Source organism: Carettochelys insculpta, chromosome 1, assembly GCF_033958435.1.
Source record: "Carettochelys insculpta isolate YL-2023 chromosome 1, ASM3395843v1, whole genome shotgun sequence".
Taxonomy (NCBI): Eukaryota; Metazoa; Chordata; order Testudines; family Carettochelyidae; genus Carettochelys; species Carettochelys insculpta.
In genome coordinates, this window is record NC_134137.1 from 128,176,275 (window position 1) to 128,183,331 (window position 7,057).

A 7,057-nucleotide genomic window follows, 5' to 3' on the forward strand; every position below is an offset into this window, starting at 1 on the left:
TTCACCTTTTTCCAAGCCAGAGGCAAAGCACTGAGCATGCATTACAAATAGATCTCAAAGGCTGACCAATACGTGAGCCTTCCTCCTCCAGAGGGAGCAGTGGTGTGAGGAAAAACATGATTGCCAGGCCCTGTAGCACTAGTCCAGGAGGAAGAGAATGTCTTGCCATTTCTGCCAGAAGAGCAGATTGACCCAAAAGCAGGAGAGGTAGAGTGAGGGTTTGATCCTGCTAGGTGCTGAGCAGTCCTGCCAAGAGACTGCACCTTCCCCCACTTTCAGGGAGTGCTAAGATTGTTCATCACCTGACAGGATTTGAGATTTTCATTTGCTAGAAAATTTTCCAATGAAAAAAACTGAGTAGCTCCACTTGTCTCCCATTTTTACAGCTGAGGAAGAGACAGTGAAAGCTTAGCTGAGCTGGTTAATGTCCCAGGGAAGACAGCGTTAGAGCTGGGATTAGAGTCCAGAAATCCACCTGGATTTCTGACCATTGCTAGGGTGTGTTACCTTTTACACTACTGAACTCCTCTTCTTTGCATCCAGAGCCTACTTTGGCTGCTCACTTTCAGACAGTTGGTGGGGGGGGAACTTGCGGTCACTTCTCCAAAGAGCAACAATTAGGGTAGCACTGTTACCCATCAGCATGCACTGGTCTCTGGTAACCTGCTTCAAGACAGGCCTAACAAGGAAATTAATAGAACACCACTGGCCAGCACCTACAGCCCCCAGCTAAAACCTCTCCAGTGATCTATAACCATCCTGGACAATGATCCTTCACTCTCACAGGCCTTGAAAGGCAACACAGTCCTTGCCTACAGGCAGCCTGCCAACCTTAAACAAATTCTCACCTGCAACTATAGACCACACCACAGTAAGTCCAACTCAGGAACCAATCCCTGCAACAAACCTGAGTGCCAACTCTGCTCATATATCTACACCAGTGACAACATCACAGGACCTAAGCACATCAACCACACCATCAGGGGCTCATTCACCTGCACATCTACTATTGTAATATATGCCATCACGTGCCAGCAACACCCCTCTGCCATATACATTAGCCAAACTGGACAGTCTCTACGTAAAAGAATAAATGGACACAAAGCAGATATCAGGAATGGTAACATACAGAATCCTGTAGGAGAACACTTCAATCTCCCTGGACAGTCAGTAGCAGGTTTAAAAGTAGCCATTGTGCAAAAAAAAGACTCCAAAGAGAAATTGCTGAGCTACAATTCATTTCCAAATTTGACACCATCAGTCAAGGATTGAACAAAGACTGGCAGTGGCTGGCCAATTACAAAAGCAGTTTCTCCTGTCTTGGCTGGGTCTACACTTGCCCCCAGCTTCAAAGGGGGCATGGTAATCAGGGCAGCACTTCATTAATAATCTCCCGTGGCCCTGATTACCATGCCCCCTTCGAAGTTGGGGGCAAGTGTAGACAAGCCCTTGGTGTTCACACCTCCACATCAGCTGCTGGAAGATGGCTACAGCCTCCCTGACTGAATGGACCATGTCACCTCTGGCCTTCCTCTTGATTGGTTCCTTCTCCTTTTCATGAGCCTGTATAATTAGTCCTGCCTCTGAAATCTCCATTCCAATGTGTCTGCCAGAGCGGGTCTTTGCCCATGAAAGCTTGTACTCCAAAAAAATCTGTTCGTCCATAAGGTGCCACAGGACATCTTGTTGTTTTTGCAGATACAGACGAACATGGCTACCCCTCTGATAGCTTATCTTTTGTCTTTGAGAAACTGATTTATCCCCCCTTGATGTTCCAAGAAAGGTGTTTACTACTTCTATGTAAATTGAAATAAACACACGTTTCTTTAGTTAAGCTTTATTAAGACTTATTTCCCGCCCCCCTCAACATCATAATACTGGGGGACTCTGCTCTTCAAATATAATTTTGCTACACACATTTCACAATGATGTTATTGCCTGATGGGTTATTAGTTTTCAAATGTTACATTATAAGGCATATTTTATAGAAAATTATTACAGTAGTGTGTAGTGCATGAATACAGGGGCGCACTCAGTCATGCCACTCGGTAAATTGTTGCATGTTGTGGCATGCATTTTTCTTTGATTGTGATGATGAAAGGTACCTGAAAAGAGGATCCAAAGTGTGAGCTAGTACTAATTAATTACAGTGTTGTCATGTGACAGGTTTAGCCTCCTTGCGGGAAGCAGGCCAATTTTCGTGAAAATATTTTGTTGTGTCTTTCTCCTCTGTCCCAGAAACCTAAAACAGGCAACCCTCACTACATAGATGTCTGCTAATATGAAAGCACTCAGGCTACACATGCACTATGTATCACAGGCAGTGGTTTGTCATGTACATGTTGTGACACACCACACTGAAAAGCAGGCTGTGTCCACACTGTGCTGTATAACAACGTGTTTGTGGAAGGTTCTGGGGGGTGGGGAAGGGGTAGCAGAAGAAGGCTCAGCAGCTCCTTCATTGCCAGAGCCTGGCCGCAGAGGGATAAAGGAGCCCTGGCTGGGGTGATGAAGGCAGCCAAAATGTGAGTGTAGCCAGCCTCAAATGTAGGTTTCTTGGATACTATGTGAATTATTGAGAGAAAAAAGAATAAAGGTCTTATTTTCTGTGCCTATAAGCTTGTTGGGTAGCTAATATACATTATGTACTCCCACAGCTTTACCAAGGATGGGAAAAACTTCTGAAGTATCCAAGTTATTGAAGCACAAAAACCCATTGTAGTTTATTTCATTACAAAGCAGATGCATGTCTAGGTCTGGAGTCCATCTTGCCTCCCATAAAGGTCAGAGTTGTCTGGATCCCAGGTTTTGGCGTTGGCCCACCTCTAATCCCTCATAGTAATTTCTGTCTCCTGAATCTTTGGGTCTTTCCCCAGAAATAAATGAGAAGACAGCTGGGCAGCCTGTCATGCCGAGTGTTTTAGAAGGCATCCCGTCTTTTGGTAATTACTTTTTCACTCTCCCTCTGCCTTAAGTGTGTACACGTTGCGCAGGCTTGAGTGAAAACATACTTGCGGGATCCTTTAAACTGTCAGGTTACATCATGTAAGCTGAGGAGATCATATTCAACCAACTGTAGAACTATTTTCTTGCCTGAAAGAGCAAGCCAGGAGCCCATTTAGCTGGAAACTTAAGCTATTGGTATCCTGCTGTGGTATCTTGTGTGGCAAGCCCATGTGATTGTTCTCCTGAGGCATTTATTACATGTGTCTTGTTAACCCTAGTTCAGCTAAAATAATTGCATTCTCTGATGCCTGACCTATTTTATCATAATGTAGCCCCTCAATGCAGTGCACTGCAATTGCAATAAACTCTTCAGCTAGAAATCTTTTCCTGGCAAATGCAACAGGGGAATTTTTCATGGACCGGCAAGCCTTTGCAAGAGTAGTTTTATTAACCCAACAGTATCAACTCAGGGTGCGTCTACACTAGGAACCAACTTTGTGGTTAACTTTGAAGTTAACCACTACATTGAAGGAGCCAGCAGAGAGTCTACACCCGCTTTCCCTTACTTCGAAGTTAACTTTGTAGCAGGGAGCCCAACTTTGAAGTCCTTACTCCGTTCCCAGGAATGGAGTAGTGCCCTACTTTGAAGTTTAACTCTGAAGTAGGTCGTGTGTAGATGCTCAACTTTGAAGTTGCTTACTTCAAAGTAAGCAGCTTCACAGTTATTTTTGCAGTGTGGGCACAGCCTCAATGATTTATGTTTCTTTCAGAACAGGCCAGCTAGTTAAACACACACATTAGAAGCTGGCATGTTGAGGCAGAGGGTGGCGGGGAGAGGAAAGTTGCTCTGAGGCCCAATGACTCAAAAGAGCCTGGAGCTCTAGCTGCTGCTGCTGCTGCCACAGTAGCCTTGGGCCCTCTCGAATTGCTGCTGGAGCACCAGGCAGCATGCTCCAAAGCCCTGGGCTGCGACACTTTGTGCAGCTCTGAGGGCTGGTGAGGAAGAAGCGGTGCCTCGTGACCCAGGCAGTGCTGAGACGTGGCTGTCCCACTCTCACCCATTCCACCAGAGACCCACCCCTTCTGGGAGCACAGAGCCACGTTCCCTCCGCCCACACACAAACATTGCCTAGGGGCTTGAGAATCCTGTCAGCTGTCCTGACTAGAAGAGACTGTAATCAGTTCCAGATTGAAATTAATTTCTTCTGAGTCAAACCAATCTCTGCAAAGTCTTTTGGAAATGGACTGTAATTGGGATGCCATTTAAGATCACTCAAAATGACCTGTTAAAATCTGGCCCTTGAAGGAGAACCCAAGTCATACTCTGATCAAACAGGAAACTAGGATTCGTTGTTATTCCTAGCATGACAAGAACAGCCATTTAGTTTCTCTGAAGCTTATGCACTAAAGGGCTTGATTGAGGAAAGTACAGTTATTGTAAATTACTTAACAAGAGAGCGAATGTCAGACCTGTTAGCAGATCAGCTAATATAAACCCTGATTTGCTAAGGTGCTTAAGCACAGGCCAAGCCTCCATGATTACTCCCTTTGATGTCGTTGGCTTACTCACATGCTTGAAGTCAGACATATGCCTAAATTCCTTGCTGGACTGATACCATGTAATACAGATACACTGAGATCTAAAAATCCTTGTTTGAAGGCTTTCTTAGAGGATGGGCTATGCAACTCCACATGCCATGACTTGCCCAGATACAATACATTAATTCAACCCTACACTTGATATTAGGATTTTATGGAAAAGTTATAATAAATATCTTTATTTTAAAAATAAATGTGGTGAATGTATTTTCACCTCATTAGGCTTAAAACATTGTACCATTTCAGGTCTAGATTTCCTGGTGCTAGATTTCTTTTCCTGGGTTTAAACCACAGACACAATTTTCTATCCACAAGCATTTTTGCTGGCAATTTAGGTCACGGAACCCTGTAAATTTCTGATGTGGGATGAAGTCAGAGGATTGGGGCAACCATATCTCCCTATCCCAAATATGGGACAGTGAGATATAGTGGGAAGGGAGAGCTCCTCCCTGTTCCACCAAGCCCCCGGGGAGCTGGGAAGAAGGCAGCAGTCACTGGTGCTCCCCGGGAGCCCAAGGAGGTGGCAGGGATGAGGCAGTTGCCCATGCTCCCCCACTTCACCAAGGCTCGGGGAAGTGACTCCCAGCAGCAGCTGCACCTGTGCGGCAGGAGGGCCCATATATGGGACAATTAGTCCTTTTAAAAAATAAGTTGAGATGCCTTTTTGGCATGCCAAATATAGGACTGTCCCGCCTAATACAGGACGAATGGTCACGTAATTAAGGATAGGTCTACACGGCAGCCTTATTTCATGCTACACATGAGGGCTGTGTCTACACTTGCATTCCTCTTTCGAAAGAGGCATGCAAATGAAGGAAACTGAAAATGCAAATGAGGTGCAGATTTAAATATATGGTACCTCATTTGCATATTCTTCTTTTGAAAGAGCTTCTTTTGAAAGAAGAAAAGCAGACTAGACATGGCTCTTTTGAAAGTAAACCATCTTCGAAAGAACCCTTCTTTCCTTTTTCTATGGAAAGAAGGGTTCTTTCGAAGATGGGGTTTACTTTGAAAAGAGCCACATCTATACTGCTTTTCTTCCTTCAAAAGGAATATATGCAAATGAGGTGCCAGATATGTAAATCTGCACCTCATCTGTATTTTCAATTTCCCTCATTTGCATGTCTCTTTCAAAAGAGAAATGCAAGTGTAGACACAGCCAAAATGAATTTCAAAATACCTATTTCAAAATAGGTCAAAATAGGTGCTATTCCTCATGCAAGGAGGTTTACCCATTTCAGAATAAACCATTTATTCATTTAAACAATTCTTTCAAAATGCCAGTGCATTGTGTAGATGCTAGCAAAATTATTTTGAAATAATTTTGCTGTATAGACATATCTTTACTGCCCATCCCAAAAGGAAATAAAGATGGCTTGACACTGCAGATCTTTGCTTAGGATTTGTTGGTATCACTTCGCTTTAGCCTCAGTTTTTAGGGCATTTTTATTATTATCATTAGTTTGTTAAAACTCCAGGCAGCTAAGGAAGAATCTTTAATGTTTCACAGAGTGGAAGGAGTATGGAGAAAGTTGAAATTGGAATATTTGGAGCAAGAGGTATCAAGGGAGCACTGGGGTTGGGTGTTGGCTGATTTTTGTTGGAAAATGGCAGCATGGGGAGGAACTGGTTCCTTTTTTCAAAATAGTGGATGAGGATGAGAATGTATCAGATCAAACTAGACCTTCTACTAGAATTAATATTTCCCTCTTAGAATAACAGTTACCACAGGGGCATGAGATATCTATGTGGGCCAGAAGCTGAGTTCGTTAGTGGCAGCTGGACTAGTGCCTGGTTCCTGTCTTGGTTTAGACCTAATACCAACCGTAGTTCTGGGTTTTCTGAGACTGTTAATTTGCTAAGACCTGTCATGGTTTTGTCGTATGTGCAAAGGGGACATTGTTGAGACAATCAAATTCACTTTCACTTGTGAACGGACTGAAATGCATGTCTGGATGTCCCAAAGTGAAAAACGAAGCACTACATTTTGCTGCCCCTCCCAGCACCCAATTTGAGTACATATATCACTATAGCCCCATCTGAACTTCGTTTGTGATTACTGTAAGATTCCTGTAGTTAGAGTCCCATGAAATAGTAAGTGAGTACTCTGACACAGCTTCTCCATCCACAGAAAAGCTGGCGTTTTTCATCAAAGGTACATCAAAGAAAACAATGAATGCACACTGCTCTGACCTACATATTTCACTCTGAGACTCAGCTACATCCGCTGGATCACTTGGAACAGCTGTCACCCTTTAGAAATGAAGAGTCACTTCTGCAGAGAATAAGGGGAGAAAAACTATAGGGCTCTGCTAGGGCACAGAACATTTAGCTTCAGCTGTATTGATTGAATTTTATGATTGAATGCAATCACTGCTGTGCCTATATTTTTCTTTTTCAGTGAAACTATCAGGCAGCTACTCATGCTGTGCATGTAACCTGGAAGCGAGTTCAGAGAGGCTGTTGAAAAGTAGCAATCCAAAAATATTGTTGGCATCTTTTATTTTGGCGT